At 33.6% G+C, this 20,086-nt stretch overlaps 1 protein-coding gene and 1 long non-coding RNA gene across 2 annotated transcripts in view; both read right to left on the bottom strand.

Moving 5' to 3' along the window:
- Positions 1–19,615, bottom strand: part of LOC105335810 (probable G-protein coupled receptor B0563.6) — a 43,542-nt gene extending 23,927 nt beyond the window's left edge. Inside the window, exon 1 of the mRNA XM_066067064.1 lies at positions 19,518–19,615. The gene's annotated coding sequence lies outside the window, so the exon portion shown is untranslated. The remainder of the gene's footprint in view (positions 1–19,517) is intronic.
- Positions 12,665–13,989, bottom strand: LOC136270257 (uncharacterized). The gene is made up of 2 exons (XR_010708014.1): positions 13,744–13,989; positions 12,665–12,841 (listed from the first exon to the last, which is right to left on the bottom strand). It is a non-coding gene; the product is annotated as an uncharacterized lncRNA (long non-coding RNA).
- Positions 19,616–20,086: the final 471 nt, after the last annotated feature.

Raw genomic sequence — 20,086 nt, 5'->3', positions numbered from 1 at the left:
ATTATCACTCAACTTACTATTTAGATATGAGAATCTGACAAAACCGCTTGATATTGTGATTTTTCGTACGCTGTTTGTTTCTACTTTTACTTTTGTTTTAATGTAAAGTTACCCGCTAGTCTGGTTCTCGCTTCCGCCCAAAACGAAGTAAATAACGCAGTGGCGGCGGAACCAGTCTAAGCTACGCGCGCGCTCATTGGTCGATTAAATGCCAGCCGCCAATTTTCATATTCGATTCCGCCATGTTGTCTACCATCACAGATGACGGTGAAATGAATTGAAAAGGGAATTATCTGATTCTGTACGGTACTACCGGTTGATAAGGTTAAAAACTACGTTGTCAATGGGGTATTCGTCTATGGAGTGTTTTAGTGTGAAAAATCCACGGCTGAACAGAGGAAGAATCTGAATGAATGAATCGAGTGTCGACACCCCCTGCATCTTCTGTATGAGCACTCATTAAGTAAGTTGAGCATTAACTTGTTAAAATATATTCTTTGAATCACTTGAATGGCAGTTAAACGTGTTTGTAATTAGAATGTTGTCTTAGCATCTACCTTTAAAACGGGGTTAAACAATTTACAACTGACCATCGGGCAAATACCGGTGTCTCGAATGTTAAACACTCGTTATTTTTTTCTTTGACATTTTACTTGACAATAATTTTTGAACAAATAATTCTAACTACATTTTTTTATTATTAACACTGATTAACGATTTTATGACACGAAGAAAAGAGCTCATGTTTTTCTTGTGTAGAATCTGATAATATTAATAGTTGCAGTATTATATAATGATTTTCTTAAAAACTGCTTGAAATATGAAAACTTTTAACAATTTCACTGATATTAAATTTATTTATCTTTCCAATAGGCTTGCCCTGAGTTGCACAGACCTGAAGAAAACCATGAAAAGCTCGCTGATTTTATGAATGATGCAACAAAAAAAGTGGAGACGTAATTTAAGTAATGGAGAAGTTATACATGCTGAAGTCTGGTTGTGTCAATTTGGATATTATTGTGATGTTCTGGTAGTCAGCTGTTTGTGTGGTTGTTTATGTGTGAAATCAGAGAGCATGTGAGACACGAGACTGTCAAAGAAAGGACATTTGGAATGTTGGAGACGAATGCCTCGATCGATTGTAATGCAGCCAGTGTTTGTGCAGCACTTATGAACTACTTTGTATGGTTAAATTGAACTTTGCCTACTGTGAACTGTGATTTTTTTTCCAAGTCCGTCTGTGTGCTACACTGCTTTGTGTGATCAAACTGCAATACAAGTTTCAACATGCCAGCATTTATTATTGGTAAACTTTCTAAAGATTTATGTAAATGTAATGTTAAACAATGTATGAAATTGTATTTTTAAAATGACTGATGATTTTAATTTCAATTTTTGTTCATTGTCTTTGAAGTGAGCAACTGTTGCACATGAGCCTCATGAGTCTCATAAGCCTCATGAGCCTCATGTGAGCAAAACTCTTGGTGAGCAGATCTATTCCTCACGTGAGCAAAAAATGCTCGTGTGCAGAATTTTTCTCACGTGAGCATTTTACCTAATTTGCATGTTAAATTGCACATAAGACTCACATGAGCAACTCACATGAGGAAATCTTGTTAGTCCTCACGTGAGCTGCTCATGAGCAAATTGTGAGAATGTTTTGGTATGGGTAACTCATTTTACACAAAATTCGTATTACATAGAAGCTTTTTTGGTTTACGACGATAAAACCAACTTTCTGGATAAGCTGCTGTATATTTTTGGGGCAGTTTGGACGGTCCGATACACTATAATCGGGTCGCTGTTTGATGTTCTACGAAATTTCAGAGGAAATCTGGGCTAATTTTGTATGCGCCATTGACAGCATAATAAGAGAGGTGCCGGCCACAAAGGCTCATTGTTGGTGATTTCTGATCTACACACATCGATAGAACACCAAAAAACTCCATTTTATGACTTAAAACACATCATAAAAATTTTCCTGCAAGTAATCTATTATTTTACACTCGCAAAAATAAAATCTGAAAACACAAAAACATTTATTGTGGAACACATGTGGAAAGTTTTACTGAATTCTGTAGCTATATCAAAAAGTTATGAGCGATTATTAAAACCATGGTGCTCGCGGTGGCCTCTGATTTATGAAAATATGTTAAAAGTTATACTGTATGTAATTTCACGGCGTGTTAATTTTGAATGATTTTCTTGGTTCTAATTTGTGCAAATATGCATGTCTATTCACAAGACAATGCAAACTTGTTTATATCATGACGACCCGAGAATATATACATGTACAAGTTTAGGGAACCCTGCCTTTTGGGGGAGGGGTTGAAAAACTGCCGTTATATTATTCAATTTTAAAGAATTGGCGTGCATTTTCATCTAAATTAGCATTGTCAGGTTCTAATAAAACTAATGCGGGTGCTGAATCATAGCTAACTTCATATTTCATGTTAATATTGGCGTTTTAGGGGCATAATTTTATAGATTCTGTATACCATACAAGCGTCTAAAACAGTGCGACATTTAAGTCCGGACATGACAAGGTCCGGGCTTTTAGCTACCCTTTCCGTTGGACATAGCTTACTTTTGTTTATATATCTTGGTGGGACATTTTACTTTGATCCTATCATGTCAGCATGAATGTACACATTGCTCTAGTTTTCTTATAATTGTCTCTCAAATATCAAAATCCCATGGGATTTTGGTGGGATTTTTCATCCCATCTCAAACCCCACCAAAATCCCATGGGAGAAAAAGTACTGTGGGATAAATTGTCCCATGTGGGAGAAAAAATCCCATAATTGTTAAAAGATGGGATTAATTCTCCCATATAGGACAAAAAATCCCACATAATAAAGAAAATGGGATATATCCCATGATTTTTCACATAGGATAAATGTTCCCATATATCACAGATATTTTTCTCATGATTTCTCATAATAAATTATTTTCTTTTGTTATTTCACCTTAAGTTGCACATAACATTAAACTCTGTCTCATAGTAATTGATTGGATGAACAACTGTACAAACATTTCATGTTTTCATCTGATATTAATCTTTTAAAGACATGTGAGAATGTATTGTGTTGATTTTCCAAAATACTGTAGGTGCATGTTTGCTATACAATGCAGATTCTAATCCTCAATTAATAGTTATTATTTGGTTCTTCATTTTTAATCCATCTAATGAGACTTTCTTGTTATCTTTCTCTTAGGAACTTATAATTTCATTACATATGATATAGCTCTTTCTGGTAATTACCATAGGCGCTTCCGAGCTAAAATCAGTGTATAAAAAAATCCATCCCGAAAAGAGATGAACATTTGGCACAATGATGTATAGATGGTGAGCGTCTAACAGGTGCAGTTCTTTACCTCAGCAGATAAGAATGACCTTTAATTTGTTGCTGTGCAGTACTAATGCAACGCTCAAAAATACCTTATGCAGATTGTAAGCAACCAAATGTTTACCCAATGATGACGTTTTTTCATATCTAATGCTCATAAACTTCATGTAGTCATTTCTCAACTCTGATCAGTCTGATGTTCCCAGTGATGTTCCTAGTTTCCATCTTGGAGTGTAATAATTATGTTGAATTACGAACCCGATTGTTAAATACCCCCCCCCCCCCCCTTAAAGAATTCGGAATACTAAGACAATCTCATATCATGTTTCATGGAGTCAGGTGCACAGAACAAGAACCACATCACCACATCGTCAATAACGGCGATTGTCTACGCCGCATTGTTACCCATTGAACGGATTTTTTTAAATAAAAGAGAGTAAAATATAACATTTGGAAAAAAAATGTTTTATATTGACTTCAAAATCATGCTAAAATAACTGTATCAAGTTTTGTAGTTTAATTAAGTCATTATAGTGAGACTGTTTGGGTTTTTTTTCAATGTGATTGTTGTTGTTTTGATACATGTAAGAAGGTAACAAAACTTCAAATTGTCGCTAAGTTTAATAAATTTCACAAACACTATTTCTATAGGTTGGTTGCACCGAGCTCAGCTTGAGCGAGTTTCTGTACTTGTGTATATTACCTGCATGCGTGTAAGTAACAGTAGATCAAATAAGTGTATTTTAAAATACATGCACATACATAGTACAGAAGACCAAAGGTGGCAATGTTGCAAACATCAACCCGTAAATTGCCAGACTGTCACCTTGATTAATATTCTTACCCCTCGGTGGTTCGTATTGGATATACATGTAATTATATCCCCGGATGTTTAAGACTTGTTACCTGTAATTAAATCCGCGATGTACGGTTCCAGGATAACACAAAAGTGAAATTTTTGTTTAAAATTCAATTTACTGGTTACAATATTATTTCCCTATAAAAGAATGTACCAAATGTTTCATTTTTTGAAATATCTCTCTCTCTCTCTCTCTCTCTCTCTCTCTCTCTCTCTCCTTATCTCTCTCATTATTTGCTTGCTTAAGTACTGCTTTAAAGTATACCAGGGACAAACGGAATCTAGACTACCTACATGTATAGTGCGGTCAATTTTTGATATAATGGAGATCTATGTGTAAAAACATCCTGAAAATTTTACTGCGGTCGCACAAGTACTTTTCGAGATATTTGGGGAAAACCCGATTTCACACCTTCAGAACGATTTTTAATCAAGCCGATTTGGCGCGGGATGAACTGGCGTCACGGGGTCAACTACTATAATATGAGAAACAAGAATATCGTATGATAACTGTTTGTTTTCTTGCGTTGCTTTTTCGATATATGAACGGTTTTTTTTTAATTTCCTTATCAACACTGAATGACTAAATATACTGTTGTTTGAGTTTAAACCCATATTTTATCGAACAAAAATGCCGAATTCGGAAACTTGTTAACGTCTGCTTCATGAATTTAGTCAAATATGTGACACATTTTGCATCACATGTGTATTCTATGTAGCAAATTGACAATCAATCAAGGCACTATTGTTATAAGAAACCTATTTTTTAAACATTTTTCGGATGTTTTTTCATGACATTAATAATGATATTGATAAACTTATATGTTTTGTAAAAGGTGACGTGGGGGTCTATTCCTCGTATGAGACATAAAATTCAGGCACGAATCGGTCGGGGGGGGGGGGGGGGGGGCGCCTTGCATTTACCATGTTTACATATAAAAAATTGAATTATCATGGAGCTCCCCCCCCCCCCACTTTTTGGGGGAGTATGTAAGTATATTAATTAAGGAAATTAAGAGTGAAATTGAAGTTACAGATATATACCACGCCAGCTCCCACCCTCCCCCACAGATAAGGATATAGAAGATTTTCAATGTCCCCTTTATTTTTTTTTTGCTTGTCAAGATATTTTGGATGAGTCTGAGATGTAATTTCAGGCAGGTAGCATCGTTTTTGAATTGGGGGGGGGGGGGATAAAAAACGATGCTACCTGCCCAAAATTACATCAATATTGCCCGATTATTCAATTTAATATTAATTTCGGACTTATAACAATCAAAATAGCATGCATATTTTAACAAACAATCGAGGGATTATTAACGGATCAAGGCGAAAGTCCAAGATGGCCGCATGATGAAGTTTGTCTCGTAACTTCTTTGAAAATACGATAATGGAATTTTATTTTACACTTATTTACATCCTTTGTCAAGATATGTTAAATTTTCTTTCAGTTTTAATAATGATTCAGTGTCAGTATAACAATTTAATTAAGCTATTTGGAGTTAAATTGCTGACTATAGCGCTCGAAAGAAAGATGTTATTTATTGGACAAGAAATTAAGACTTCATTATTACTTGATTGCATTTTTTAAACAAGGTTTAAATTGCTGAATTGTGAGTTTTGTCATTTTTTAAAAGATAAGTAACAATTAAGGCATATTTTGAACATTAGTTTCTTTTTGATAGTCTCATGCATGATTCTTTGACCACTGATTGACGGACTACACCTGTGTATTAGCTAATGGATGCTTATTTTACACAGTCTAATTTAATTTCTGTTTTAGCTGTTAATAATTGAGTAGCTAATTATACACAAATCAATTTACTAGTCTAGAGGTGTGAAACCTCCTCATTGTTCACCAGACTCGTGTACCATGTGTATACATACCCCAGACACACACGTGTCTGGAGCAGTAGTTTCGTTAGTTTACCTGTGCCATCGTCTCGGGTCAATCGTGTGTGAAGGGAGATTATGTAATCACCTGAAATAATGAACATCAATCTGTCCATGCAAGCATTTAAGATATCGTAATCATCGGTAAAAAAGGCGACGAGAATAGCCAAAATCCTTTAAAAAGAAACTTAATTGTAACAAAATAATTACGGATACAAATCTCTAAAGCTACAATACTTGATAAAGCTTAAATACTTGATAAAGCTTAAATAACTAGATACGTCAAACCATCAGAGCTATATCAATTTTTTAAATTTTTGACTGCAAAATCGAATTTATTTTGTAATGCTTTTAAAAGTATTTCCCTTCCTGTTGATCTCGTAACCTCTCTTCCGCATGTTGAATAAGCAAATTAATAAAATAATGTTGATTATGTCGCCTTAATTATAGTTATATTATGTAAGTACAACAAATTTTCTGTAATATCAAACTGCTAGCATTCATGCCGTAAATTCTACATTTCATAGAGCTTGATTTGTGATGCTCAATTAGTAAATATATTATTCACCAATTCCTATATATTTGCTTTGTATATCTGTTTATATTTTGTATTCATGTCGTTTTGTATGTACAATATTTGAATAATTACTTTTTGATGTGTGTATATCACCGCCTGACATGGAATGTACCGATCCAGCTTTTTTTCCTTGGGGGGGGGGGGGTGTTTCGGAGTGACATTTTAGTTTGCCAGGGGGTCAGAGGCATATTTTCGATATTTCTTTATGTTAATTTAAATTTTCAAGGGGGTCCGTCCGGTCAATGATACGCGTTTTGTCACTGCCGGTTTGATACTCAGCTTCGCATTAGCTTTGAAATTCGTTATCATTTATATGTTCTAATTAGAAACCAATGATTTTTTTTCATTATAGCCGAAGCACTTGTTCATTCTTGAAAATGATTCTCAAAATCATGCATGTATTGCATTTAACTTGGATTTACACGAAATAATTTAATTGAATGATCAGCCCAAATTTATGGCATCCCGTTTAATACATGTTAAGAAGCCCGATAATTAACAGTGTTTTAAAACTTAAGCACACTTGTATTGATTGGCAAAATGTGAATATAATAATCTTCGTTTCGGGATGGCATTGTAACGGGCTTAGCAAAACCAGGGACGCTGGTGTCTCACTGGCAAGACAACTACCATTTACTTAAAATGATATATATGTCGCATTGATCCACGTAAATATCTTATGCCAAAAGCTATCTGATTAATTAATTCGATAATTCATTAATATTGAAAGTAACGATTAAAAGTTAACAAAATTGGTTAATAATGTTTACATTCACGTAATAAAAACCGTGTTTGATTTCGTAGAGACGGAAGACCTTAATGATAAGTGTTCGGTAAAAATTTCTCGCTTCTGAACTTCCAGTAAAAAAAAAAAATAAGAACGCAGAACCTTAAAAATGGATGAAAAACAATCCAAAATTAATATAAAGATTCACAATTCACTCCTTGTATGTGCCAAATTTCCATTTTATCATGCAACTTGATAAACTGGTTCACAGCCAGTTTCCAAAACTCGGAAGTGGAGTGAAGACAAACGAGGGGAATAATTTTGCTATCATGAGCAGTAAGTACATGTATGTTCTTAATTATTTTCTTCATCCAATTTTAGCCTCGAGCGAGTTCACCTGTGTCACGTGTTTCTGTTCAATCTGGTATCTGCTCGCACGTGTCTTACACGTGTATCTCTCCATTCTTTGTAGAACAATAGGGTGCTAATTAATATACACAGACTGACACCTGTAGATACTGCCATGTGAATTGGTAGATGCTTTAGGACAATAGGATAGTAATTAGGTATACACAGAATGTGTCTCCTTGGTCAGTTGACTTATCTATGAGGAATTCATAATGAACACAGCAAAGACTTTTAATTCTACATGTACAAAGCTGGCACATGTAAAGCTTATTTGTAATTGACATCAACACAATATTTAAAAGTTATTAAAACGATACTATATATGAGAGGAATGTGCAAGTAATAAAATGTTGAAAGAGTAGATTATCATATATAGTCAGTGTAATCAGGTAATACAGATCATTGCATTCACAAAACTATATGCATTGATCTATATTGATAAAGTTTAAATACAGTTTAGTTACTACACTTGTATTGTTTTCATTTTAAGGAAATATTTATAAGTAATATGAACAGATCCACATTTCAATTTTGTCATTAGTACAATTGGCAACATTTTAAAAAACATTATATAGTCTGGCATCATGTCTATTATAGACTGTGCACTGTTGCATTCTCTCATTTGGGGGAGGGGGGGGGGGGGGGTGAAGACTTTTTTAGGAACCGTTTCTGTCATTATAGTCAAATTATTTTACTACTCCTATTACAAAGTAAACTAATATGTCAACTTATATTCTTCCAAAAATATTATACATGTGTATAAAATTATCAATTATTAATGTCTTTATGCAAAGCATATTTTTACCAAAAATTATTAATTTGATGTAATATATATCATATACCATATGATGATTGTAAAAACTTGAATAACTTAATTGAATGAGCTGGACATCTAAAATAGTCTTACCAAACTAATTCAAATTTATATAAGTCCGTTGAATGATTTAAGTTATATATGTAAGTAAGTAAATCATTTATTATTGTGACATGTGTATCTTTTACAACTGAGTAGTATACAATTACAAAAATCAAACACCTGCCCATTGGACCTATGATAAGTCACTGTTAACACTAAGTTATGATTTTATGCATGGGCAAGAACTTAATTTGTCTTAATTAAAATGCAGAATGAATAAAATTTGCAGCTTGTCTTGGGAAATTACAAATGAGAGTTTGAATTTAGAAACTAGAGAAATTAGAGAGATTATTTGGAAAAATAACAATTTGATATAGTTTTTCTCTGTGATTGTAATCTAAGTTCATTTTAGAAGAAATTGGAATGTGTCCTCTACATGTATTTCGTCTACAGAGTTTTCATGTGCACCTAGTCTAGACAAGTTCACCCTGAAATTGTGCAGTCTCTATTTTCAGGGGTAGTATACCCCACACCGAAACTGTGCCATTGTTGATCTAGCTAACAATATGTTTAGGAATGTTCATTGAGATGTTATTTTCTAAGCAAAAATTTTCCTTTGATAGTTTGTATGTTCTTAATTTAGGAGTATTTAATGTGGATATCCATTTGCCATCTTAGTTCATGTTCTAACTACTGTTTGCTAATAAAATGAGTTAATATATACATGAAGTACATGGGGGCATATTTTCATAGGTTGCCATCTAGTATATCTATACATCATATAGAATAGACATTGTGCTTTTATGAATAGTCCTTGTCACACTACTACATGTACATTTTAATACGTGTATTGTCAAACAACAATTTATGTACATGATATACCATATGACTGCCCAGAAAGACAACAACTTCAGTAAATAATGAGTAACATAAATACAAGGCTTTTAGTTACTAAAACATCTTGTCAATGAATAGAAGAAGTCGATCAGAAATAATTAAGTACTACATGTAGGTAACTGCAAGTTAAAAATCAGAATTAATCCTTTAAAACCTATGGCCAAAAATTTTCAGAGAGAGAGAGAGAGAAAGAGAACATACCCGGTATATATAATCATGTTCATAATTAACTTTGAAACAAACCAAAATCATTCATTAGGAGAGAGAGAGAGAGAGAGAGAGAGAGAGAGAGAGAGAGAGAGAGAGAGAGTTGTTGAACATTAGGGTTCACTGGTTAAAAATACATGTACCTGGTATGTATTCAGAGCTTTATTTAAGCTCATTGAGCATTGTTGAGTAGAGTATTAGGAAAAATTTAATATGTAACATAACTATTGAATAAACATTTAAGTGTTTGTAGCATAACCTCACAATATCCATAAAAGTACCACTGAGACCAACATAATACAACTGCATAATAAATAAATGTTATTTAAGAAATTAATGGGTTCTAAGCCTCTGACCCGCCATTCAGTAAATATTTTAAAACAATCTTGACTAATAAATGTCAATCATATAATAATGATTCCAATATAAGTCAGATGAGCAAATCTAATATTTTGAGGCTGTATGAGCTATAATTTTTGAGAACCTTAAATTTATCACAATAATGGGACCCAGTTCATTTAACAGGCATGGGGCAATGACTTTTTTCATAAAGGAAAAGCATGGGACAAAAACTTCCTTAGTATTAATTAAGTACCCGTGGAATGAACACTTTTTTAAAAATAAGTTACAATTCCCAACTCAAGAGGAACAATTAATATCTTTAAACATATTTTATTTTAAAAAAAAATAATAATTTAGGAGGGAGTTACTCCCATTATTATCCAAAACTGTCTGACTTGCTCTCTTTAATTTACACTAAAATTCAATGAAAAGATGAAATTAGAAAGCTTATGCAATTCTGAGAAAAAATATGCATCATATTGCAAATTCCATTGAGGTTTAAGAAAAATATAGCCATTTAAGTGAACCTACCATTTCCCCACTCCTCTATTCAACACAGATTCATGGGACTCTCCTTTAGTAAAACATATTAAGATAATCTTTTAGACATCAATTGTTGTTCAACCTCCTTGAATAAGAAACCTTATTCAGTACTACATACATCTACATAATATTACCATGATAAAAGCATCAAATCACTTAGAAATACTCTTACATGTATTACACTCCCCGTATTTTGATTGTCAGAAAAAGCATTTATAGTTTGAAATATTTTACCTAGTAATATTATGAAACTTGTGGCAATTTTCTTGGGTTATTTTTTACACATATTTGAAATAATCATCACTGATGCTAATAAATTGCTCTTTTTTGGTAAATTGGATGATTTGTAGCATTTTTATTCACAACTAGACATGCCATCCTACATGTGTTTTTTTACTTTTTTTCCCATGAAAATGGAAGTTAACAATCATAGTTAGTGAATATCTTATCTATTCTGGTTTCTAGTCTCCTTTTGATAAACAGTAGGACCTGCAAGTATGATATGTCTACCTTTAATTTAAATAAAATTAAAACACACCAGGGTTACGCTGGAGATGGATATATATATAAGAATTTCATGAAAAATGTTCAATTTTTACATGTATTTCTACATTTTTGACGCATATATATATACAATAAAAGGGTAAAAATATGTTGATTCTTGTTCGTTTCAATAGTAGTACCGTAATTATAGTAGCTAGATGTTATTTGAAAGGTAAAGTGTACCTTTACATATATTATCATACATGTAAACGTAATGAAAGAAGGGAGATGATTTTTTAACTAATGTAAAAACATCTTAAATATTACTTTTGCACAGGATACATACACTTGGGTTTTTAAGGTTGATACTATATCATAACTACATTTGTTTACATGTAATTACATTTGTACTACATTTGAAAGAAACATATTCTTTAAAAAAAAAATGGGTTTATAATTTGTCAGGTTTCTTAATGTTATTTCATAAAACCAGAGAGCAACTTCACTGCAGATTTATAAATTTAATGATTAAATTGATAAAAACTGTTTTAAAAGTATTAATTTTTTCTTATCTCCCCTTACCAAAATATAAGGCCTCTGGCAAACAGTTGCCGCAAATTTGCAGAGAGGTTGCTGCAAATTTGCGACAAACAGTTGCAGCAAATTTGCGGCAAGTTCAGAATTCGTATGCAAATTAGCTTCTGGCAAACTGTTTGCTGCAAAGTTGCGGCAAGTTCAGAATTCGTATGCAAATTAGCTTCTGGGAAACTGTTTGCGGCAAAGTTGCGGCAAGTTCAGAATTCGTATGCAAATTAGCTTCTGGCAAACTGTTTGCGGCAAATTTGCAGCAAGTTCAGAATTCGTATGCAAATTAGCTGCCGGCAAACTGTTTGCGGCAAATTTGCCGCAAGCTTACAGATAGACATAGCAACTTTAAGATATTACAACATAAGAAAAACAATTAATAAACACTAATAATCATTTAATAATGAGTTACTAATACATGTACTTTGCTTTTCAATCAATTAACAAATAACTTCTACTGGTGATTGACAAAGATGTTGTTTAACTTAAACAGTTGCAGCAAAATTAGAGATAAAGGACACAAGTAATTAACTTAAAATTTTACACATTTTATAAATTTCCAAAATAAACACAAAACTGATGAACAAACCATATTGAAATTTGACAAATGGTACTCAACCGATAGGTGATGATTTGTTGCTGCAGATCGATAAACTTGAATGCAGTTTGATCACAACATGCATGCACAGATGGACTTGTCAAAAGTTCACAATGAGCGAGCGAAGTTCAAACCATATACCATATTTTTCGGAAATTAGGTCGATACTTTTACCGGTAGTTCACAATTAAGCCCTGCACGGTCACTGGTCATGTTACAATTAATCAAGGATTCTTTAAGGCATTCTCGATGTCTTTTTTATGACGGTCTCCTGTACGTGCTCTCCGATTTAATTTCACACATAAACAATATCACACAAATAGCCGAATATCACAATAATGCCCACAATGGAATGGTCAGACTTCAGCACTGTTGTTTATATGCTTTTCTACGTAAGTCTTACACAAATTCTGTCTTCACTCTTTTTTGGTTGCATCATTTGATCATAAAATCAGTGGGGTTTTTTTTGGCATGGTTTTCTTTAGGTCTGTGTAACCCAGTCACCAGGGCAGACACCTATTGGGAAGATAAATGGATTTCATATAAGCACAATTGTTTTCAGATTAAAACAAGTTATTGTCTGTCCCAAGTTATTGCTTCCATCAATTTTTGATGATTTTTAATAAAAATATACCTACCTGTGAAAGAAATACAATTGAAATCGATGAAAGGGAATATATCCAAGATATCTTCATTAAACAATTATCCCTTTTCACTCATAAAATTTCACAGGAACGAAAACAATGTTCTTACGGAGATTTGTAATGGGAAATGTTTACATCTTTTCTCCATTCGGAATACACTCGGAATACATCGCGCAATTTTTTAACATTATCATCCGGGCTTATAAATGGCTGATGCAATGCAAAATCTCCGTAGACTTTCAGTTTTTGGATGTGTATTGAAACCTGAAGCGGTAGAGGGGGCGTTTCAAAACAGATAATTTGGACATTTTTCATATTAGTGGATGAACGTAGTTTGAGCACAAAGGTATTTACTATTATTGAAATATCAAGCAAAAAGTAGTGGAAGCAAAAACTCAGGACAAAGTATAGCCTATCATATACTTACTCAATCTATAAATCTATCTAAAGCTAGGCCTACTCTAACTCTGACTATGCGAGTAGAACATGAATTCTTTTATTTAAGTAATAAAAATGTAAATCATATAAAATGTACTTTTACACTATGTAATGATAATTTCCTAAATTTGGCGTTGTTTAAATAAATTTTAATCATTTGTTCATGCATCACAACGATGTCAATAACGAGCGTTTTGCTCATTTCGACATCCCGCATTGTCATAGGGACGGCCTTATACTGTTAAACTCATTATAAAAGATCACAGTCTTTCGTTTTAAATTCCAATAACTGTTTAAACTGCCATTCAACGAATATGTTTTCATTACTTCACTTACTTTTTCAAAAACGTGCTCATGATCATGCAGATGGTGCATGCAGTAGCCATGGGTGTTGAGACTCGATTCATTCACTTATATTCGTCCTCCGTTTAGCCGTGGATTTTCCAAAAGTAAACACTCCATTGACAATGTTTCTTTTACCTTGTGCACAGCCTTATTCCCTTATTTTCATTCACTTTACCATCTCGGTGATGGCAGACAACATGGCAGCATCGAATGTGAAAATTGGCGGCTAGCTATTGATCGAGCGCGCGCGTAGCTTAACATTGAAACAAAAGTAAAAGTAGAAACAAACACTGAACAGCATAACGTTACGGAAAACTCTTCAATCTACATGATTCAACATCAAGCGGTTTATATACTCAAATCCAAGTTGACTGATATTTGAACGTAGGAAAAATAATATAGCATAACAAAAGAACAGACAGGTTGGTGTTCACGTAATACGTGGGGTCTGGGGGGGGGGGGGGGGTTCATTATGAAGCATCATGCGATTAAAGTTGATCTTATTTTCGTAATAATATTTTTATCGAGACTATCTTAGAATAAAACTTAAATCCAAAAATATTAATTAGATTTATTTTTTCTCTATACACAAATTATAAATGCAATTCATTATAATTGACAGTCTTAAATTTGTGCTGAATGTGTATATGAAATTGTATAAGTCTTATTTCTGGTAAAGCTTTGGCAAGCTCACGAAGTAAAACAAACAGAGAAAAAAGAAGAAATGTTTGTGATAAACTTCTGGCAAATTTTTAAGTGTTTGCCAAAAGTTTGCCACTTCTGGCGAAGAAGCTGCAAACATAATTGGGTGTCTGGTAAACTTTTGGCAAAATATAAGAGGTTTACCAGAAGTTCGCTACTACTGGCAAAGATCGGCAAACAAGTTCTAAAGTTTTCTGGTAAACTAATCAGTTTGCTGAAAATTTGCGGCAAGTTTGCTGCAAGTTTGCCGCAAACAATTCATTTTGGTAAGGGTCAGTAATTAACTTAAGCCTATAAATTGTCATCAGAATAGGAAATTCCAACTTTCTGGGTAGGCCAAATTTTACTACACATGTTACATAATAAACCGCAGAGGGAGTATTAATAATTAAACTCTCCTTCTGTATGTATATAAAAATAATTGTTTACATTGTACCTTTTGTAATTAAGTCTCCCAAAAGAAGTTTGGAGACATTGTTTTTGAAAGCGGTTTCTTCTTTTTCTTCTTTCTTGCCTCTGAACTTGTCTATCGCTTTTCTTAGAGATGGCTGCATGAACAGAGTTGTACACAACTCTAGATCTAAAATATGATAGGCCTGCATACCCTGTTTTAAATTTTAAATTTATTGTTTTTAAATTGGGGTTGGGCAACCATAGTTTTGGGGTCAAATAGGGGTGGGGTCTAACACTGAATCCGTAGGGAAAAATTATACACTATATTGTAAATGGTTATCACTTGAAAACCGTTAAAAATATTGACATGGATTTTTCAAATGCTAAATATATTGAGTGTTAATTATGGTCAATACATGGTACATTATAGATATGATCTCTGGGGACTATATATATTCCCCAACCCCGAGGTTTGGGAAATTACTTAATATCTAAAAAACCGTGACTCCTCACCCCTAAACCATATAAATTCTTGTTCCTTGTGTAATGGGGCATCATATGGTATATAGGTTATGGCCATATGGGGGTGGTTCCGTCTACCCCTGAAACAGGAAGTGCCCTAATTTAAATATCTCATTTAAGTCCTATGATATCCCCAACCCCGAACTACTTATATTCTTGTTCTTTGTGTTAAGGGGCATCAAATGGTATGTAGGTTATGGGCCCTGGGGGTTGTCCTGACCCCCATTGAACAGGAAGTGTCCAAATATCTCGAAAACGGTTGAGATCCCCACCCCTAAACCAAATATATTCTTGTCCTTGTGTCAAGGAGCATCAAATAGTATATAGGTCATGGGCCCCAAGGGTGGTCATGACCCCCCCCCCCCCCTTTTGAACAGGAAGTGCCCAAATATCTTGAAAACAGTTGAGATCCCCGCCCATAAATCATATATATTCTTGTTCCTTGGGTCATGCCGGTTCACCTGATGTACAGTATCAAATCAAATCAAATCATATCAATCAATCAAAATTTAAATTAAAACAAAAATGAGTCTCCTTGCAGCAGTGAAAAGTAAGAGTTTATAGGTTTACATAAACAGAAATATTTTCATTAATATTCAATAGAATTGGTAATTTTTGGTATTTATTTTCTCAGAATTTGTTAAATCTTATTGTGATAAGTCATATCAAGAAGAATATGTTATTGATGGTACATATAATTTAGCATGTGTAATTCATTAGATGGATATAATGACATTATCTAATAAATCAATACATTGGTTGTTTGAATATTGCTTTTACTAGACTATATGATCAGACAATTGAATCATAAGTGTTTAGTTAACCCCAACATACAATCAATCAAGATGATATATTTAGAGGACTTTTTATCCTCTGGGATAAAATATCCCAAAATGGTCATTCATAGGATTTTAAATCCTATAAAAGCCTTTTATAGGATTAATTATTCTATCAACACCAAAGATGGGAGAAAAAATCCCACGGGAGTTTATATCCCACAAAGATTTTTTTCTCCCATGGGATTTTGGTGGGGTTTGAGATGGGATGAAAAATCCCACCAAAATCCCATGGGATTTTGATATTTGAGAGACAATTATAAGAAAACTAGAGCAATGTGTACATTCATGCTGACATGATAGGATCAAAGTAAAATGTCCCACCAAGATATATAAACAAAAGTAAGCTATGTCCAACGGAAAGGGTAGCTAAAAGCCCGGACCTTGTCATGTCCGGACTTAAATGTCGCACTGTTTATTATTATTTTCGTAATAACTCAGATCTGAAACAGAATTAGCACTTAATTTTTGCAATTTATATTTTCCTTCCCATAAGAATAATTTATGCTAAACTACGTTGAATTTATTTCGGTAGTTCTTGGGAAGAAGATTTTTAAAAATGCACCCCCCTTTTTCTACAGTTTCAAGGTTTTCTCCGCTTTGAATACAGATCGGACTTTTATTTCTGCAATTTATATTCGCCCTCCCATAAGGATGCTTTGTGCCAAATTTGGTTGAAATTGGATTAGCGGTTTTAGAGAAGAAGTTCAAAATGTAAAAAGTTTACAGACGGACGGACGGACGGACGGACGGACAGACAGACGGACAGACGGACGACGGACAAAATGTGATCAGAATAGCTCACTTGAGCTTTCAGCTCAGGTGAGCTAAAAACCAACCAAACAAACAAACAAGAAAGCCCGGACACGACAAAGTCCGGACTTTTAGTTACCCTTTCAGTAAAACATAATTTACATGTACTTTTGCTTAGATATTGTGATGGGACTTGTTACTTTTACTTAGAACCTGTTATTCCAACCTACTTGACGCGTTGCTTCTATTTTTCCTGAAATTGTCTCTCAAACCTCAAAATCCCATGAGAGAATAGTGGGATGTTTCATCCTATCAAAATTTCTCTAAAAATCCCGTTGTAGGAAAAAATTCTTTGCGGGATATAAACGCTACGGGTTTTTTTTTCTCACAAAAAGGTCGGCAGTGATACTACAACCTGTTTGTACTTCTGTTTCATTTCAATGACCAACTATGTTATCAGAGTTCTAGAAAAAAAAATTATGGGATATCTAATAGATAGCACGGAAGAACTTAAGTTGCCAGTCAATATTTATTTCAAACCATTTTAAAGCCTACAAAAATAATACGTCTTTTATATTCAAACTGCAAAGGAACTGCGTCTAGATTTGTTAACCATTTATCTTCACAGAGCAGGAGGGGTCTTTAGTAATCTCGTTGAGACCAGTATCACCATTTGTTGAAATCAACTGCCTCTAGGCAGGTTCTAAAATCAAACCATTAATCGTAAATCGATTAAATGAGTCCTATGAAATGCATATGAAAATGTCGTATTCAGTCACTTGTGAGGCTATTCGCTCAAAAGAGGAAGAAAAAGAACTTTAAAACCGACATGGATAACGAAAAGAAATGAGACAAGCTGTGTGCCATCACTGCTTCCAACAGTGAAAAGGTACATCTAAGTAGCACCTAGCGATCTTAGTTTAAAACCATGATAACTGGTATTCGTCAAGATGTAAGAGGCAGTTTGAATCAATTAAAATTCAATACTTCTTGCTGAGTTAGCGGAAGAAAACAGTTCTGTTAAAATTTTAACCATTCCGTTCTACTGAAAAAGTTCGCTTTTCATCTTGTTATTTTCAAATTATTGCTTCTTATTTTTAGAATCACTTGGCAAAGTGATATTCCTTAATGAGCAAACCAGACTTCTTGCATGCATATATATCATCTCAATGACAAACCGAAACACCCATCTAAATATTTTTTTTAATTTAACAGACTCTGAGACTAATGTGAAATCCACTCCGACAATTGGCAACATTCTACACTTAAACAAGCTTCTATCAACCCCGGGACAACTGACCGCTGTTAAAACTTTGTGTATTAGGATACCAGACATTGAAATGGAACAATGCGGGACATTGCATTTTTTTGGCTTGGCAAAGCAAAGCAAACAATTTAATTAAAACAACGCACTGGAAAGCGCTTATCTTTATGAAATGATATATCAATAACATTTTAAATCAACCACTGAATCCAAATGATGATTCACATTTGAAGGTTATTGTTGTACATGTAAAAATTTTAACTAATAAAGAACCAAAAACTAAATGTAGAAAATACAGGCCAATAATTGACTATCTGAGTTAGGAAGAGAAAAACTTCACTGCCGTTTTTGACTTGCATCGTTTTCTCAATCGTTATTCTTGTTCATCAGAGGTTCGTTTTGAAGGACTTTACAAATGATACTTCGTTACCCGCACACCCGACTGTTCGTTCAGTTGTATTAAATTCCCTCAATGACATACGGAAATACCCAGTTTGATTAGAGAAATCCCGATATAGATGTTTCTTTTCTTTAAAAGATTAAAGGGATGACACACTGTATACATGGTTATTTTTGCCCATCGTGTTTTTTCGCTGTTCTACTATTGCAGACCGTTTCGCCCCGACCTGAATTCGCTCTGTATAAAAATTACTCAGCTGACAAAGAGGGAAAGGGGAGAAAATTAAATTAATCATTAATTGGGGAAAACATTGTATACAGTAAGTATAAGTAACATTTCGACTCAAGGAGTAAGAAGTTTTATATTACCAAATCAAAAACGTGAGTACATCATACACTACTTGCATCAGTATTACATAACCAGACTTAAATTTCCCTTGAAGGAGTTAACGGGAGTAAAAAAATGATTATCAAGCTTTATCAGAAGTTCGACATCTCTTTAGAACTCAGAAAACACAGCTATATTTGCTTTGAAGTTGAATAGTTTTATATGTTAATATACATAACTCTTTTTTTTTTCGAGGATAGTCTGTAGTTGAGGAATGAGGTATTACTAATTAATTTCTTACGTGCATGCATCATAAAAGCATCCAGCCACTTTGGCATTCAAAACTGCAGCTTCAAAAATGTTTACTGTAGCATTAAGATCATTATAAATTTTGAATATTTGTCTTTTAAAAGTTTATTTTCATTTCATGATCTAGATGCCTAATATTGTAATCAAGTTCTAACTCCAATGATTTTTTCAATTAATAAGTTTTTAAACACAAACACCAAACACATTTTATGGATTTGCTATTAATAAAAATAAACTAAATATGTATTTCGCAACTTACCGCCGTTCGTGTTAGTGAAGATAAATGTATGCATGCTAAAACATAAAATATCCGGATACTGAACACAATGCAAGTCGATTTCTTTGAATTTGTTCTATAATGACGCACTTAATTAACTTCTCCTGTGGCTTAATGACTTTCAAGAGATACATTGTACACCACCTTTTTTTAAAATATCGTTTTCTGTATTTCCAATAGGTTCTTATACTGCTAGACTTCAAACGTAGAAATAGATTGTTTTCACATTAAACAGATTTCTATAACATTATATACATGTTGCCCTTTTAGAATTTTGAATAGAAGCTTGTTGATAAACTTTACGATCCAATTTTCCCAAAGAATATTTTAATTTGTGATGTTTCATAACAGAATATAAAAACTCCTACAAAACCTTTCAGCAAGATACTTCGCATATCATAACTTGGATGCGCATGCCCAGCAATGTAATCAGTGATCTCCACCAACACAGATCACAGGGCTAAGATCAAACATATTTCCTGTTGTTCCAGCAAACACTAATTGCCCAATATTAGTTTCTAATGAAATTCCGCCGACTGTTTGCGGAGAAA

This window comes from Magallana gigas, chromosome 7, assembly GCF_963853765.1.
Source record: "Magallana gigas chromosome 7, xbMagGiga1.1, whole genome shotgun sequence".
Classification (NCBI taxonomy): Eukaryota; Metazoa; Mollusca; class Bivalvia; order Ostreida; family Ostreidae; genus Magallana; species Magallana gigas.
The sequence above is the reverse complement of the archived record's forward strand: the minus strand, read 5'-3'. Positions and strand labels throughout refer to the sequence as shown.